The sequence below is a fragment of the Marmota flaviventris genome, chromosome 13 (genome assembly GCF_047511675.1).
Source record: "Marmota flaviventris isolate mMarFla1 chromosome 13, mMarFla1.hap1, whole genome shotgun sequence".
NCBI lineage: Eukaryota > Metazoa > Chordata > Mammalia > Rodentia > Sciuridae > Marmota > Marmota flaviventris.
The window spans coordinates 3,911,840-3,929,506 of record NC_092510.1 but is presented as its reverse complement, the minus strand read 5'-3'; the positions used below and the strand labels follow the sequence as shown (position 1 = coordinate 3,929,506).

General features: G+C 41.7%; 1 long non-coding RNA gene across 1 annotated transcript in view; it reads left to right on the top strand.

Annotated features, from left to right (window-relative positions):
- Window positions 1-254: 254 nt before the first annotated feature.
- Window positions 255-17,667, top strand: part of LOC139701499 (uncharacterized) — a 35,356-nt gene continuing 17,943 nt past the window's right edge. Inside the window, exon 1 of the long non-coding RNA XR_011704032.1 lies at window positions 255-386. This is a non-coding gene — a long non-coding RNA (uncharacterized lncRNA). The remainder of the gene's footprint in view (window positions 387-17,667) is intronic.

The following is a 17,667-nucleotide window of genomic DNA, read 5'->3' as shown; positions in this document are numbered from 1 at the left end:
GGCTAAATGGAATCACACACCCCCAAAGAGCAGAGGGGGCCGGGGCCAGCGGAATGATGTGGGAGGCGCGCCCCACCCCGGGCTCCCCAGGGGAGCACAGCGCACGAACAAGGAACCTCTAGGGGAGCTGAGGGCGAGGTGGGCGCATGCGCACTAGGTGAAGAAACCCGAGAGGCAGGTGGGTCGTGAAATCCTGTCAGAGGTCGCCTTGGACCCAGCGGGGAGCGGGCCCTGGGGCTCCTGCGGCCCGAGATGTGACCCCAGAGTCCGTTCTACTGGGCCACAGTTCCCCACTCACATGGGAGGCCGCGGAGTGAGGCTGAGGACCTGCTGTGCAGCCTGCTTCGTCCCTCCTCACGGATGCGGGGAACTCTCCGTGTGTCCAGGTGGGTTGCCGTCCGTCCGGGGGGTCTCTGGGAGGGTCTTGGAATGTCGCCTTGGAGAATTGGTTTCTGGGCGAGAAACTGGTCCTGGCCTGGTCCCCACGGTGCCCCGCACTGACCCAGGCAGGGCGTCCTGGCCCTGGGAAGAGGGAAAAGCGCGGACTGGAGCGGCCTCGACCCTACCAGGGCGACCTTGGGGACTCGCTGCAGCTGTGAGCAGGACAGGGGCGACACCGCCTCTCAGGCTGCACAGAGGCCAGCGCAGCCCTTGGGTCTCTAAGGGACAGTATGGCGGGGGGTGGGGGCGCAGGGGTGACAGCGACAGTTGGACAGTTTTGTCAGTTTTGTCTTTTATAAAACAGTCAACACTCCGTGTCGCAGGCTCCGCCCTGGACAGTGAGGACACAGGAGAAGAACCCTGGCCAGGAGTCCCCTTGTCCCCTGAGAGTCCCCTGCTGTTCCTGGTCTGGCCCGAGAGTCCAGGCGCTGAGCAGGCGTCGGACACTAGGTGGCGCCAGAGCTGCCAGGCGCCAAACAGGCGCCTTCTCCTTTGGGTCCCTGATGTCCTGACACCGTCCATGGGAACGTTTCCACTGCTGAGTTGTCATACTGTCACCTCTCACCGTGTCACTCAGCTACCCCGAGACCCTCCTACTTGAGATAAAGGCCTCATTCAGGAGCTGGCCCTCGCCGCCTTCTGTAGTTGTGTCCCCATGAGTCCCCCAAACTTCCAAGGACATTTGTCAACCTATCCCACCTGGTGCTCCCTGGGTTTAGTGTCATTTCCCCCTGTTGGACGTGCTGAGCTGCTCATTGGACACGAGGTGGCGCCAGAGCTGCGCGTAAACTCTCCCTGAAACCACAGCCTTGGTCTCTGTGCTCATCAGCTTGGTTCCTGGAAAACCTTCAAGATTCCTCTTAAGAGAAGCAACTAGTTTTAGTGTAACTCAGTGAATTTGATGCATGGAATAAATTTTCCCGCCAGGAAAGGGAGGATTATTACACTCTGCCCAGAGTGTTTTGGGTCCATCTTCTTGGAAAGCAAAATACACATTTAGATCCCCAAGTGAGATGAGGGTCTGAATTCAGCCTTGACCTCTCCCTGCAACTGTCATTACCGGGATGCTTCTGGAATCTTTGTCAATGTTGGGGGCATTTTCTTCTCTTTTTTGGGTTTTGATTTTCATAAGCTATGAAATAGAATTCAATCAGAAGCATCCCCACCTGATGAGTTCCGTTAGTGTTCTACTGAACTAATACTACAGAAAGATCAAGTAATGTGCTCTGGTTTCTAGAAAAAAAAGTTTCAATTCAAATGTGTGAGCCTGTGTATTCCTTGCTATCTGAAAAGAGATCATAAAATAAAATTGCATCCAAAATCATAACAGTGGATGACACCTTTTTTTTTCTTTATCTCTTTTTAGGGGTGGGGGGCATTGGGGATTGTACACACAAATGCTTAACCAGTCACCCACATATCCAGCCATTTTTTTTTCTGTATTTTATTTTGAGACAGGGTCTTCCTAAGTTGGTGAGACTGGGTTTAGATTTGTAATTCTCCTGCCTCAGCTTCCTGAGCTATTGGGATTACAGGCTTACAAGGTCCCATCTGGCTTACCGCTTATAAAAAATACATTTTAAAATATGCATTTAAAGTATACATTTGTGGTATGTAAGGTACACATACACAATCAATCACTTGCTTCTATAAAGCTTTCGTTTTGCAAGATGCCTTTAAGAATGTCATAGGGCAAATGCCTATAAGTCTTGGGTTTTTCCACAAACCTCAGGCCCAAAAGAAATCTGTGGGACCTGAGAGTTCCTTTTAGGAGTGTCTCCTGCAGGGTTTTGTCTTTTGAAAAAGCCTCAGTTTCTTCATTTGTAAAATGGGGCTCGTGATCTCTGCTTCGTGGTGTTGAGAGAATTCAGCCAGATGTTGATAGGGGACAACTGCCTTAGGAGGTCCCTTAGGTGCTGAACCCATAGAACGTGTGCTGTCAATCCCTCATCCCCTCTTAGAGTCTGTGGCAGTAAGATTGAGTGGGAAATTTATATGAAGAACATCATGGTGACTTTAATAGGAATGAAAAATACTTGCATTGTATCTGTAGAGTGCTTTCAGTAGTATGGTGTTTTAACAATATGAATTCTGCTTATCCAGGAATGTGAGAGGTCTTGTCCTCTTCTGAGGTCTTCTATAATTTAGGGAGGAGGGTCAGAAAAAAGAAAGACAGTGACATGAACCTGACCTGACTTTGCTGTGAACATATACGAATACACCACAGTAAATCTCCACAACATGTACAAATACAGGGCTGGAACCTAATTAGAATAAGACCTATTACATGTTTGTATAAATATGTCAAAGTAGACGCTATTGTCATGCATAATTTAAAATAACAAATAAAATAAAATAAATATGAGCTGGAAACAGTGTCATACTTGTATCTCACTTGTATCTCAGCAGTTCAGGAGGCTAAGGCATGAGGATCCTGAGTTCAAACTCAGCCTCAGCAAGAATGAGGCCCTAAGCAACACAGTGAGACCCTGTGTCTAAATAAAACACAAAATAGGGCTGGGGATGGGGCTTGGGGGTCGAGTGCTCATGAGTTTAATCCCTGATACCCCCCAAAAATTAATTAATTAATTAATACGAAGTGTGCATAAGCTATAAACATTCAAACTTTTGCATAACTACAGATCCAAAACTAAAAGAAAAAAAGGGGGAGTAAGAGGTAGAAGAAATAATGGACTAAGTTTTTTTTACAAGCTTGATGAAAGAATATTAACCAAAAAAACTGGAAGGAATCTTATATCCAAATATCGTCAAAATGAATGGAAATCCTCTTGCTGAGACCAGGTTAAGAATTTTACAAAATTCCTTGTAAACTTAAAAAGTAGTAAATAGTTTCTCTTTCAGAATATTGAAATTACCAATATTTTAAAATAAGTCTCCAGTAGTTCTGGGAAAAGAGAGAATTTTTTTAAGTAAAGAAATGGGGGACAGGCATAGTGGTTCACACCCGTAACCCCAGCAAAAATCCTGACATCCCAAAAATCTAAGATTAATGGGCATAAATATTATTTTCCCAAGTTCTTATAATTTATATTCATGGATATTGTGTCACAATAAATGGGAAACAACCAACATTTTTTCTCTTTAAATATCCTTGCAACCTCACTGTCATGCACCTAAGTGTTTGAGTACAGGGTCAGGATTGACTCTATTTGATTGTAATTTGTGAAATTAGATTTGGATAAGAAATGCTTCCTGAGAAAATCCTAGCAGTTGTTTTGCAGTAATGCAGGCTTACCCTGTGTAAGCTGAGGTTTTGATATAGAACCCAATTTCATTCTAAGGTCTTTGAAACTTGAAAAACTTACACAGAGTACAGAGTCACTTTCATCCATAGTATTTCTATTTGAATTATGATGTGATCAAAATATACACAAATGACAATGACACTTTGCATTTAAACTGCCTGAAAGCAGGAGGTTGTCTTAAAAGCAGAGCACACCCTCCAAAATCAGCACATCAGGGGCCCTAGAGCACAGTGGAAGCACATTGCTTCCCGAGACCCTGGGACCCAGAAGACAACGAGACCATATCTTTTTTTTTTTTTTTTAACTTGTTAATTTGTTTTAATTAATTACACATGACAGTAGAATGCATTTATGCACTTTGATATATCATACATAGATGGGATACATTTTTTCTCATTTTTTTCTGAGTGTACATGTTGCAGAATCGTATTGGTTATGCAATCACATATATACATATAGTAATAATGTCGGTTTCATTCTACTATCTTTCTACCCCTACATCCCCTCCATATCTTAAAAGTGTAAACAAAAACAAATAAACAACTTTTTTTCCTCCAAATATTATACATGAAGACCAAATCATTTTTCAAGAATAGAGTTGAAAATGACATTTTCCAGATACGGAAACCTGGATGTATTCATCCACAGGGCATACACAAATAGAATACATCCAGGATCCTATAAATAAAAACAGAAGTTGTCCAGGATTCAGATAAATGAGAAATGATGAGAACCTGGACCTGTGGATTGAAGGGAAGCATCAAATGCATGATAAATGCCCAGGAGAACCCAAGACACTATGTTTGATCTGGGTGTCAAAGAATAGCAGCAGATATGTGTCCATCCATCCCTTCTGCTCAGATCCCATTCTTTATTGACTTTGCTTACAAAACACAAGTACAATGGTGATATTTATCAGAATTTCTCAAGGGCTGTGACAGGCATCCAACCAGGCACAGGGCACCTTCCACAGTCATGGTGACCTTTCCTTTCACATCATCACCCTCCTGACTGCCATGACAGGACATCTCGTGGTGGCTCTGATTGGCATTTCCTTGAAAATTGGTGAATGTTGAGCATCTTTTCTTTGCTCATTGGCCATATATGTGTTTTTACTTGGGTGGGATATCTATTCATATCTTGTGCTGTTTTTAATGAGGTTATTATTTTTTTACTAAGTTCTGAGGTTTTAATAAAGGTTAATTTTTTTGTGTGTGTGTGGTGCTGGGGACTGAACCCAGGGCCTTGTGCTTGCAAGGCACTCTACCAATTGAGCTCCAGACCCAGCCCCAAACGTTGAAAATGAACCTCTTTCCTGATATATGATCTGAAACTGTATTCTTCATCCTGTATGTTGTCTGTTGACAGCTAACTGTTTAACTTTCTGTACAGAAGATTTTGAGTTTCATGTCATCATATTGCTGACTTTGTTGCCTGTACTTTGGGGTGTGATATCCCAGAAATCGTTTCCTATTCCAATGACATGAAGATTTCCAACTGTTTCTTTTGGCACAGATTCAGGTCTCACATCTAAGTCTTCAATCCATCTCGACTTGATCTGTGTGTGTGCCGTAGGACAAGCATCCATTATTTTTCTTTTGCACACAAATATCTGTTCACAAGACTATTCATGCTACATTGGCAGTGCTTTGAAAGATGTCTTCATGACATTGTATGAGGACGTTTACCAAGACACCCTGTTCTGTTCCACTAGTTTATAGGTTTACTATTATGCCACTACGATGTTTTTTTTCTTTCTTCCTTTTTATTTCTTTTGTACACATGTGTGTTTTTCAAGTGTTGGTGATGAACCCCAGGACCTGTGCATGCACACTAGGCAAGTGCTACATCTCCAAGATCCATCCCCAGCCCTAACACACTGTTTTAATTACTATGGCTTCATAATATATTTAAAAATTGGGTGGGATTCCATCAGCTTTGCTGTTTATCAGGGTTGATCTACCTATTCGGTATCTTGTAGGGTCGCATGTGGATTTTAGCTACCTCATTTCCTATTTCTGTAAAACATCCTCCTGAGATTTGGATAAGGGATTTCATCTGATCTGTACGTAACTCTGATATTTTGATATTGATTCCTCACATCATGAATACGATGCGTGGTTCCTCTAATTCATGTTTGCTTTAATTTCTTGCATCATTATAGTTTTCAGGGTACAATTGTTTTCTTTCCCTGGTAAAGTTCATGCCTCAGTATTTTGCTCTTTATAATGGTTTATTGTGGGGATTGATCTCTGAATTTTATTTTCACATAATTTGTGGCAATTGTAAAGAAACAAAGCAGAATTCTTGGGATGTTGCCTTTGTGTTCTACTAAATGCCTATCAGAATCCTGAAAGAAATTCTGTGGGATCTTTAGTGTTTATACATATGTGAACATGTCACTCATGAGACAGTGTCTCTCCTTCTTGGAATTTCTATGCTACTGGGTGTCCCTATAATTGATCCACATGTACTGAGCCACCTGTGTCCCATGGATAAACCCCAGGGCTTCACCATGGATTATGCTTTCAACGTGTTGAATTTGGAGGAGATCAAGATGGTTTTGAGCTAATTTTTTAATGTGTAGCCCTCCATCATGAAGTCCCGGGTCTCTGGGCTCCTTTTTTGGAGAGGTGGGGTGTCTTGTGTTACTGGTTCACTCTTCTCCATCAATCGTTGCTTTGTTCCAGTTTCCAACCTCAGTGTTCCGATGTTGTGTGTGTCTAGGGTTCTCTTTTTCAATCTGGATGTGAATGGAGACATGGTGCTTCACGTCTCTGCGACATCCTCCTGATGCACCCCCCAAGTTCTAGTAGGTGGCACTTTGATCCTCGTTTTTCTCAAGGAAATTTCTGATTTCACTTGTGAGTTCTCCATGCATGACTGGTTAAATGGTGTTGTTTAATTTCCATGTACTTGGTATTGACAGTTTTCAATCTTTAATTTTATCTTCACTCTATGGTGCTTGTTGATATACTTGATAGGATATCAGTGTCCTTAAGATCTACAAGGCTTGTTTGTGACCTGGTGTGTGTCCTCTTGGGAGCGCCACTCTAAGCACATCAGAGTAGTGTATTCTGCCCTTGGTGGGATGTTCTGCATGTCTCTTGGGTCCTTTTGTCCTGGTTTACAGCTACACCTTGATGTGCAGTCTTAAGATTGTGTTGCTATTATTGTGATCTCAGCCGCCCAATATCAATTGATTGAGGAGTTTCATTGATTCAGACTTAACACCTATTCATAATAATTTAAACAGCCACTTTGTTCTGTCCTGTAATCCTTTGGTCCCATTTTCTCCTCTTTTCTATGTTCCTTTTCCGATTTTTAAAATGTTTAGTCTCATATTCTTTGCTTCCTTTACTACTGACATTTTTTTATAAAGACATTTGATTTGAGAGTATTTTATATTTGGCTAATTTTTCTAATTAAAGATAATATATGACAAGTGCATAATTTTCACAGCACTGCTGTCATGATTGGTAAACTCCCACGTGTGATTTACTGTCTAAACCTGGTGTTCTGACTGCATGCACCTCTCACCCAGGAAGCCTCAACATGGGAGCTACCCACTGCAATGCTGAACGTCTTTTGAAGACTGAGCGGCCCACAGTGGCGCCTATCAGTATCTGCATGGAAAAAACCTCTCCTTGGAGAGGCTGAGATCACAAGTGAGCTTTTCAAAACCAATCTTCAATCACTGGGACAAATAAGCTCTGATGTTTCAAAGCTCACCAAATGACCCTGTGGCACATTTAGAGTCTTATCCCTTACTTTATAGTTTCAGAAAGAATGTTTTCCACTACTGAGTTGATAACTAAAAACACTTTTGTGAGGATTAAATATATATATTCCATAAACATTCTGACAACTTTTCAGCATAGAGTCAAGTGGCCTTGAATCTATTCATATTATTGCACAACAGTCACCACCACCCATGACAGCATTCACTTCCTAACTGAATAGAGGTTCTCCATGTACCAAGGGACAGTGCCCTGCTGCTCCCTGTCTTGGTCTCTGGTACGCCCTTGTGTTCCTGCTCTGTCACTCTACCCACTCCAACTCCCACCTTCTTTAAGTACATTTATACAATGTATGTTCTTTTGCGACTAAACTGGCTTCACTGAGTAACTTGAGGACTCAGCTAGGTGGGCCTGTGTTCCAGAATATTCTTCCATTTTAAGAGTTGATGATATTACAGAGTCTGCAAAGGCCATTGCATATTTTTTACATATTCTTATGGTTGTAGGTGTTGAGTTGCTTCTATGTTTGAATATTTAAAGCATGGTTTTAGAAGCAATGATGTGCACATGAGTGTTTGACTCCCTGCATGTAGAACGTGTGTGTGTGTGTGTGTGTGTGTGTATGTGTGTGTGTGTGTGTGTGAGAGAGAGAGAGAGAGAGAGGGGGGGAGAGAGAGAGTACTGTGTGTGTGCTGGATCATGTGATATTTTATGGTAGAATATGTTTACAAATGTAGTTTGGAAAAATACAGATAATGGAGATGATGCAATATCTGAGAAGCATTGGAACTGTTGTGTATCTAAAAAGAGTTTAGAATAACCCAGGTTATGACAAGAGACATTCAACTCACAGGCCCCTATTAAGGATCCATTGAGAAACATGACAGCCCCATAATATCCCGGAGATGCACATGGTTTGGTTCTCTTTGATGTACTTGCCATCCACATATGCCCAAGTGGATGGTTTCACAGAGGAAGCGAGACTTTGCATTGCATTTAAACCAGACTCTACACACTCTCTCGTGATAAATCACTCCAAATTCAGCACAGTTTCTCACCTTAACAGAACTTATCCACCACTGGCTACTGAAATGTTTACTGTCTTCTCCCACATATATCTGAAAATACTAATTATTCATTTTTCAGTACAAATGAACACCAAAGGGCTGAACGAGACATAGCTATGGGTCACGAGGATCTGGATACAGTAAAATATTGGATCATCCTTCAGTGTATTTCTTGCATAGGAGACAATGCTGTCCAAGATGCACATGACCACGAAGCAACTCATGAGCAGCAGGATTGTCTGGGTGGCCCTCAGTTCTTGGGATGACACTGGAGACAGGCTGGTGCTGTGGAGACACCGGGACTGCCCCTTGTGCCTGCACAGGAGAGCCACCATGTATCCATTGGAGAGGGCCATTATTCCTATAAAGGGGACTTCCCTGAAGGTCATCGTGGTAGACAACCTGTGCTGGAGAAAGAAGATAATGGGAATGAAGGAGCAGGATTCAGTGACGTACATAAAGTTGTCTGAGGTCCAATTGGGGGTAGCAGCAATGGAGATGAAGAGGTGGCTACTGAAGGATGAATAGATGACCCACAGGAAGAGAAGGAAACGCAGGTTGTGATGTGAGGATTTAAGTTTGAACTTTGCCCAGCAGGAGCTCCTGGGGCTGAGGGTGATGCTTGGAGAACACTCAGGGGCAGGTGGCACAGATGGAGAAGCCCCTCATCAACCTGTACAGGTAGATGAGAAATTTACACGACAGAAATTTACACCTGCCCCCTAAGGTGTAAAAATGTTCGCAGCTCTGAAGCCATTGGTGAGCAGAAATACCAGGTGGATTAGGACCAGGAGACCTATGGGCAGGTCAGTGGTCTTAGGTCTGTGCCCAGTAATGTGCCAGGAGATGTGGATGAGAAGAAGAAGAGCGTTGGCCATGACCCCATATCAATGTTTACAGCAGCACAATTCACAATATCTAAACTGTGGAGCCAATCTAGATGCCCTTCAGTGGATGAATGGATAAAAAATGTGGCATACATAATCAAAGGCCTTTCAGATACTTTCATTATTAGGGAAAGGGCAACAATAATGTTTAAGTGAATAATGAAAATAAAGAAGATTAATGGACACAAATATTCTTCTTACCTAGCTATGGACAATTCTCGTTACATTGTCGTTGGGGCATGGAGAAGGACACCACAATCAGATTCACTGGTCTTTTCACGGGAAGGTGACACAGGTCCACTGACCTCTCACTTGGAATTTGCTCATGGGCAGAGCACACAGTACGGAGTGGCACTATTCACTTCTAAATTGTGTTATTAAATGTAGGACAAGAAAGATTGTATGGGAAAGTTCGATAGATTTCTGTGGCAATGTGAGGTTGCCCTCATTACCTTCTGGGCTATATAAAAGTATGGTTTTTAATGCCTCAGAGTCTATTAATCACAGATCAGTAATATTCTATTTGTTCAGGAAGGTGAGAGAAGGAAACCTGAGTATATTTAGTACAAAGCAGACAGGCGACTTATTACATCCCTGATTATTGGTTTAGGAGTAAATACCATATCAAACAGGGAAGCACATACGTAACATGAGCACTGCTGTAGTTGCTAGAAGAAAATTAAGTAGAAGCCTGAGATAATTGGCACTTCCTATTGAAAATAGCACATAACTTTCTGTGTCACAAAGGATGATGCAACCTAGGAAGATCTCCTTCCTCAGATTTCACAGAGCACCTCAGTCTTCTTAAATATAGGGGTGAGAGCTGGGTGTCTCAAGCTACCAAAAACATCACTCCTAGACACAATTTGCCCCTTGCAACCTACTCCTACAAGCTTCAGGTACTCACTCATTATCTCTGTTGAACAGAGAGGCACTTACCTGGATGGATGCGGAGCACTTGGTGCATCTGAGCAAAACCTGCATGGTTCTAAGGAAAGGGTGCTCTGAGCCCATCTCTCTGCCGCCTGCAATCTTAGTGTCTCTACTAAGTGAAAAGATCCCACTGGGGAGCACAGAACTATGGAGTCCCCAGTGGAACATTTCACTTCTCCCCTTGATTTGATTCCGTTCTGGATAACAAGCATCTGGGGAGAGGTGCTCAAAATTTCTTATGAGTTCCCTTGACAAAAAAAAAAAAAAAAAAGTGCATCCCAATCTTGTAGACAACTCCAAGCTCTCTTACTTGGATTGAAAGTTAAAATAAGCCTGTACCCTTTCCACATGTTGTGCTGCCTGGATTCTGGGGGTGAGAGGTCCCTAGATCCTCCTGAGGCTTTGTAGATCCTCTCCCTGTGACTTCTGACAAATGCCCTCTTCCCCACTCCATTTTCACATGGACCACCTGGTTTACTGAATTTCCTGCTCACATATTCCATGATTTCCATACAGAAAATTTCAGGAATCATACTGCATCACATGAAAGTGCTCTTGAAACAAAACAGAAAAACCAGAGGCAGATCTGGAGGCTTGGGTTGAGGGAGTAGCAGGCAGGTGGCACCTACTTGTAGTTGAGGCAGAGTCTGAGCTGGACTCCACTCTGTTGGGAACCTGAGTGATCATCCGTCAGGTTCATCCTCATCAATGGAGACAGGAAAAAAGGCTCTCTCTTCCTCTGGAAGGAACAATCAAAATGTTTGTTTGTTTATTATGTAATTTATTTTTTTTAAGTTGGACACAATATCATCTTTATTTTATTTATTTATTTTTATGGGGTGCTGAGGATTGAACCCAGGGCCTTGCACATGCTAGGTGAGCACTGTACCATCGAGCCACAACACCAGCCCAGTTTCTTATGTAATTTACACAAAATTATATAAAAATCTATGAGACCTGGAAAAAAATGGAAGCCCATGACCTACAAACCTAAAATAAACACAAGAATTTTAAGTATACATTGTGATGTTCCAGGTATTGGAATTAGATGATAATGCTCTGCTATAAAAAGACCTGTAATCAATGTAATAATAGTTCATCCTGGTACAATATATTAAAAGATTAGTTATGTCCTGAGAAAAATGGAAAATTAAACGTATAAAATGAAACTGCAACAAACTAAAAATATAGTATCTCCAATGTGCAATTTCACATTTACCTGGGCACCATGGTGCAAGCATGTTACCCCAGCAGCTCGGGAGACAGAGGCAGGAGGATTGTAAGTTCAAAGCCAGCCTCAGCAACAGCAAGGTCCTAAGCAACTCAGTGAGACACTGTCTCTAAATAAAATACAATACAGGGCTGGGGATGGGGCTCAGGGGTCGAGTGCCCCTGAGTTCAATCCCTGGTACAAAAAATAATTCACATTTACTAGACTGGATAGATTGGAAACTGTAGAAGAAAGCTTCTGGGAACTGCAAAACAGGTTACTATGTATCCATAGTCAGAATAAGAAATTCAAATTAAATTTTTAGGACTGTGGATGTAGGTTGGTGGTAAAGTCTGGGCTTAGCATGACCAGGCCCTGAGTTCAATCCCCAGCATCTATATATATATATATATATATATATATATATATATATATATATATATATATATATATATATATATATGATTTAGAACATCCAGTGATCTGAAGTATATTATATGAAAGCTTTCTAACCTATGGATATTTAGAAAGCTGAAATGAGGGCTGGGGTTTTGGCTCAGAGCTAGAGCGGTCACCTAGCATGTTCATGGCCTTGGGTTTGATCCTCAGACCTCATAAAAATAAATATAATAAAGGTATGGTGTCCAACTATAATTAAAAACATAAATATTTATTATTTTTTTATATATGACAGCAGAATGCACTATAATTCTTAGTACACATATAGAACACAGTTTTTCATATCTCTGGTTGTATACAAAGTATATTCACACCAAATTGTGTCCTCATACATGTACTTTGGATAATGATGCCCATCACATTCCACCATCCTTGTTAACCTTCTGTCTCTCCCTTCCCTCCCACCCCTCTGCCCTATCTATAATTCATCTATTCCTCCCATGTTCCCCGTCCCTACCCCTCTATGAATCAGCCTCTTTGTATCAGAGAAAACATTTGGCATTTGGTGTTTGGGGGATTAGCTAACTTCACTTAGCATTATCTTCTCTAAATTCATCCATTTACCTGTAAATGTCATGATTTTATTCTCTTTTATTGCTGAGTAGTATGCCAATTTTTATATATGCCACATTTTTTATCCATTCATCCAATGGATAAATTGATTCCTCAATTTAGCTATTGTGAATTGTGCTGCTATACACATTTATGTGGCTGTGTGCCTGTAGTATGCTGTTTTTAAGTCATTTGAGTATGGACCGAGGAGTGGGATAGCTGGGTCAAATGGTGGTTCCATTCCCAGATTTCCAAGGAATCTCCATACTGCTTTCCATATTGGCTGCAGCAACTTGCAGTCCCACCAGCAATGTATGAGTATACATTTTCCCCCACATCCTGGCCAACACTTATTGTTGTGTGTCTTCATAATAGCTGCCATTTTGACTGGAGTGAGATGATATCTTAGAGTAGTTTTGATTTGCATTTCTCTAATTGCTAGAGATGATGAACATTTTTTTCGTGTTTGTTGATTGATTGTATATCCTCTTCTGAGAAGTGTCTGTTCAGATCTTTGGCCGATTTGTTCATTGGGTTATTTGGTGTTTTGGTGCTTAGCTTTTTGAGTTCCTTATATGCCCTAGAGATTAATGCTCTGTCTGATGTGTGAGGGGTAAAGATTTACTCCCAAGATGTAGGTTTTCTATTTACCTCACAGATTGTTTCTTTTGCTGAGAAGAAACTTTTAAGTTTGATTCCATCCCATTTACTCATTCTTTATTTTAATTCTTGTGCTATAGGAGTCTTATTAAGGAAGTTGAGGCCTGATCCCACATGATAGAGATTAGGGCCTACTTTTTCTTTTATTAGATTCAGGGTCTCTGGTTTTATTCCCAGGTCCTTGATCCATTAAAAGAAACCTGAAATGAAAAAAAAGTGGGGAGGGGGGTTATTTACACAAAATAATGGCCTAAATTTTTTCAAACCCTTATGAGACACATCAACTAAAATTTCCACAAATTCAAAGACAAAACAGATGACACATTGTAGCAAAAGTGCTGTCATGGTTTAGATGTGCTCTGTCCCCAAAAAGCTTATGAGTGACACAATACAAAATGTTTATAGGTGAAATGATAGAGTTTCACACAGCCTTAACCCAACCAGTGGATTAAAGTACTGACAGGGATTAAGTGGGCAGAGCTGTTGGCAGGTGGTGTGTGGCTAGAGGAGCTGGGCACTAAGGGTGGCCTTCGTAGGGTCGAAGTGAGGATCTCTACATCTGTGTGTGTGTGTGTGTGTGTGTGTGTGTGTGTGTGTGTGTGTGTCTCCCCCATCTCTGCTTCATGGTGACAATGTCCTGACAATGTTTCTGCCATGATGTCCAGCCTCACTTCAGGCATTTCCTGGTCAACCTTCTTGCTTTGGTCCCACATGAGCTTTTGTGGGATCCCTACCATCCAAACCACAACAGTAGTGAAATTTCTGAATTTACATTGTGTGTGTGTGCGTTTCTGCCCATTTTCATCTGAAAAGTACCCAATAGTGATGGCAGATCTGGTGTCAGAAACATAGAATTTGTATGGTTTCAGATGATCTCACCAGAAGAACAGGATTTCTGTCAAAACTGGGCTCCATGTCTGCTGAAATCAATGATTTCCATTCTGGGAACAGCCAGAGGATACCCCCATGGCTTGGCCTCCAGTTCTTACACTCTGAGAAGAAATAGGTCTTCAACCCGCAGCCTGCTCCTATGTTTTTTTTTTCTGTCCTGATTCCTTTCCAGCCATGTCACTATTGTGTGTCTTAATGGATTTTCTTCTTGTTCATGCTTTTTGGATTTATGGAATTTTTTTGATCTATGGATTTACAGCTTCAATTACATTTGGAAATGTTTTGGCTGTTATTTATTTAGTTTTTTGGTTTGTTCGTTTGCTTATTTGGGTTTTATTTTCTGACTTCCCTAACCTTATATCTCTTACACATATGTAACAGCCCCTGAATGGTCCACAAAGTTCTGGAAGATTTTCTTAAAGTCCATGTAATTGTGCATGATCCATTTAGTGAAACTCCTCTCACTTTGTCATTTTTAACACCTTTAAAAAAAAACTTTCTAGATGCACCCTTTCCTTGACAACTCCTTCAGTGTATTTTTTCTGAAAATATCATTCTCGAATTATTTTTTCTTGATTATGTTCCTGGATTTTGGCTGCAGGGTGTTCATTCCAGTTGTTAGTTGGTTGGTTTTCTGTTGTTTTATTTTTGGTATCAGTATGGAACCCAGGGGCACTTAACCACTGAGCCCCGTCCCCAGCCCTTTCCATTTTTATTTAGAGACAGGGCCTCACTGAGTTGCCTACGGCCTCACTAAGTTGCTGAGGCTGGCCTCCAACTTGCAAGCCTCCTGCCTCAGCCTCCCAAACTGCTGGAATAACTGTTATGCACCACCATACCTTGTTTCATTCAGGTATTTAATATAAAAGGTTTATTTAGGAATAATTTTATATTTACATAAAATTTACCAAAACATCAGAGGAATTTCCTAAATATCCTCCCTCTGGGAAGGAGAAATCCATTCTCCATTTTACAAATTTAGCATCACTGTGTGTACTGGTTTGCTAGAGTTATCAGATTAGAATACCACAGAACTGAGTGCTCAAAAGGTCTGAAATCCAAGATGAATGTGTCCTTAGATTTGCTTTATCCTGTGACCTCTCTTCTTGACTTGCAGATGGCCACCTGTGGTTGTGTCCTTTTCTGGTCTCCCCTCTGAGCGTTGTCTGTGTGCAAATCTCTTCTTACAAGGACATGAGTCACACCGTTTTAGGACAAAGCCATGTGAACTCGTGTGAAGGTACCGTAACTATATTGGTAAAGGTTCTGTCTTCCAATGTTACCTCAGTATCAAGGTCTGAGAGTTAGGACTTGAATGTAGAAAGTTTGACAGTACATGAGCCAGCCTGTGACACAGGGTGCCAAACCATGAACTGACATCAAACACTACCCCTTGCCAGCACTCCCACAATTAACATGGGGTGGGATGGATTTGGGCAGAGAACGTAGATTTCCCCAGAACGTGATTGTAGACGGCTGGTGTGAGTTCGGGAATAAAGAGTTGCTGTTTGAATCTACAAGCTGTGTGGTGGCTCGTGCATTTGTGCCCAGCCAGACTGCGGCATTTGGTGGTTCATACGGGGAACGTCTAAAGCTTGGAGGTAAGTGAAATTGCTCGCCCCTGAGGAAGAGCGAAAGAATGGGTGACCAATTCAAAAAACAATGTGTTATTGTTTTGATTTATTTTGTTTTTATTTCAAGTTGCCTGTCCCTAGAAATTTCTCAGGCAAACTGGAAAAAATGGTTGACTAAAGGTTTGAAGTTTGTCGGCCCTCAGGAAGAGAAAATTGATACAATGATTTTTTATTCCGTTTTTGTTTCATTCAGTTTCGGTTTTGTTTTGTGTTATCTTATTGGGTTGCATTATCTTTATAGTAGATTAGAAATTAGTAAAAAACAAACCCAAAAGATGTTAAGTAAATTGTTAGAGGTTCAGACCATGGAGAAAGACATTTTAGATCAAGCAAAAGAGACGGTCTCTCGAGCTAGTCAGACAGAGGAAGAAAATTTAAAGGAAAAGGGGTTGTTAGGAAAAAGGCCACAACAGGAGGCTGTTACTAACTCCGTTTTATCACAAGAGGGTGTAATTCAACCAACAGCGCCACCGATGGAGACAGCTGAGTGGCCCTCAAACCCCGTAGTTGATAAATGGGATCCTGAGACAGGACCTCAAAGATTAGCATGCCCTGTACTTGAACAGGTAGGAGGGCAGCGAATTCACCATGCTTTAGATTTTAAAACAGTGAAGCAGTTAAAGGAGGCTGTAACAACCTATGGTCCCCAAGCTCCCTTCACAGTAAGCATGGTCGAGTCCATTACTAACTTGGACATGACGCCAGAAGATTGGGCTAGCATGTGTAAATCTGTACTAAATGGAGGACAATATTTGTTATGGAAGGTTGCCAATGAGGAATTTTGCATGGAGACAGCTAGGCGAGATGCAGCAGCCGGTTACCCTCAAAGAAATCTAGATATGTTGTTAGGAAAAGGACCTTATGAGGGTCAACGACAACAAATTGAATATGATCCTGCTATATATGCACAAATTGCTGCAGACACAGTTAGGGCATGGAAGACTTTAAAAGGACATGGAGATTTACAAGGTCAGTTATCTAAGGTAATACAGAGAGCTAATGAACCTTACGCTGACTTTGTAGATAGGCTAATTCAAACGGCTGCCAAAATTTTTGGGGATACAGAAAAAGCAATGCCATTAATAAAACAACTGGCTTATGACCAAGCAAATCGTTGCTGCAGAGAGGTTATTAGACCATGGAGACATGAAGATTTAAACACATATATTAAATTATGTAGAGATATTAATGAACAAGGGCAAGTCTTGGCAGCTGCAGTACAACAGGCTTTAGATGTCAGGCCAAAAACATGCTATGATTGTGAACAAACAGGACATTTTAAAAGGAATTGCCCCATAGGAGGAGGGTTTATCAAAAGTAGGTATCAAAGGAATAGAATACCAGGTATTTGCCCACGATGCTGTAGAGGGAGACATTGGGCTAATGAATGCCGTTCTCAAACCACCATAGAGGGTACTCCCTTATCAAAAAACGGACAAAGACCAGGTATTTATCCACGATATCATGGAGAAAGGCATCAGGCTCCATTGCCAAAAAACGGACAGGGGGGCCCAATGCTCTGGGGCCCACAACCACAAATCTACGGGGCAGTGGAGGAACCCAGCAACACCATCAGGGTAGTGCCCAGGACACATTGTCCATTAAATCCCTCATCAGACAAACCCGAGGGAGCGCAGGGTTGGACATCTGCGCCTCTGCCAGAGCAGTATTAACTCCAGAGATGGGAGTTCAAATCATTCCCACAGGAGTAAAAGGACCTCTTCCCCAAGGAACAGTAGGCTTATTATTGGGACGTAGTTCATCTACATTAAAAGGACTTATGATAAGTCCTGGAGTAATTGATCCCAATTATGTAGGTGAAATAAAAATTATAGCTAGTTCTCCAAGAGGTATATCAGTAATTTCACCTGGAGATAGAATAGCACGGTTGTTAATAATACCCAGCCTATGTAATAAATTTCCTAGT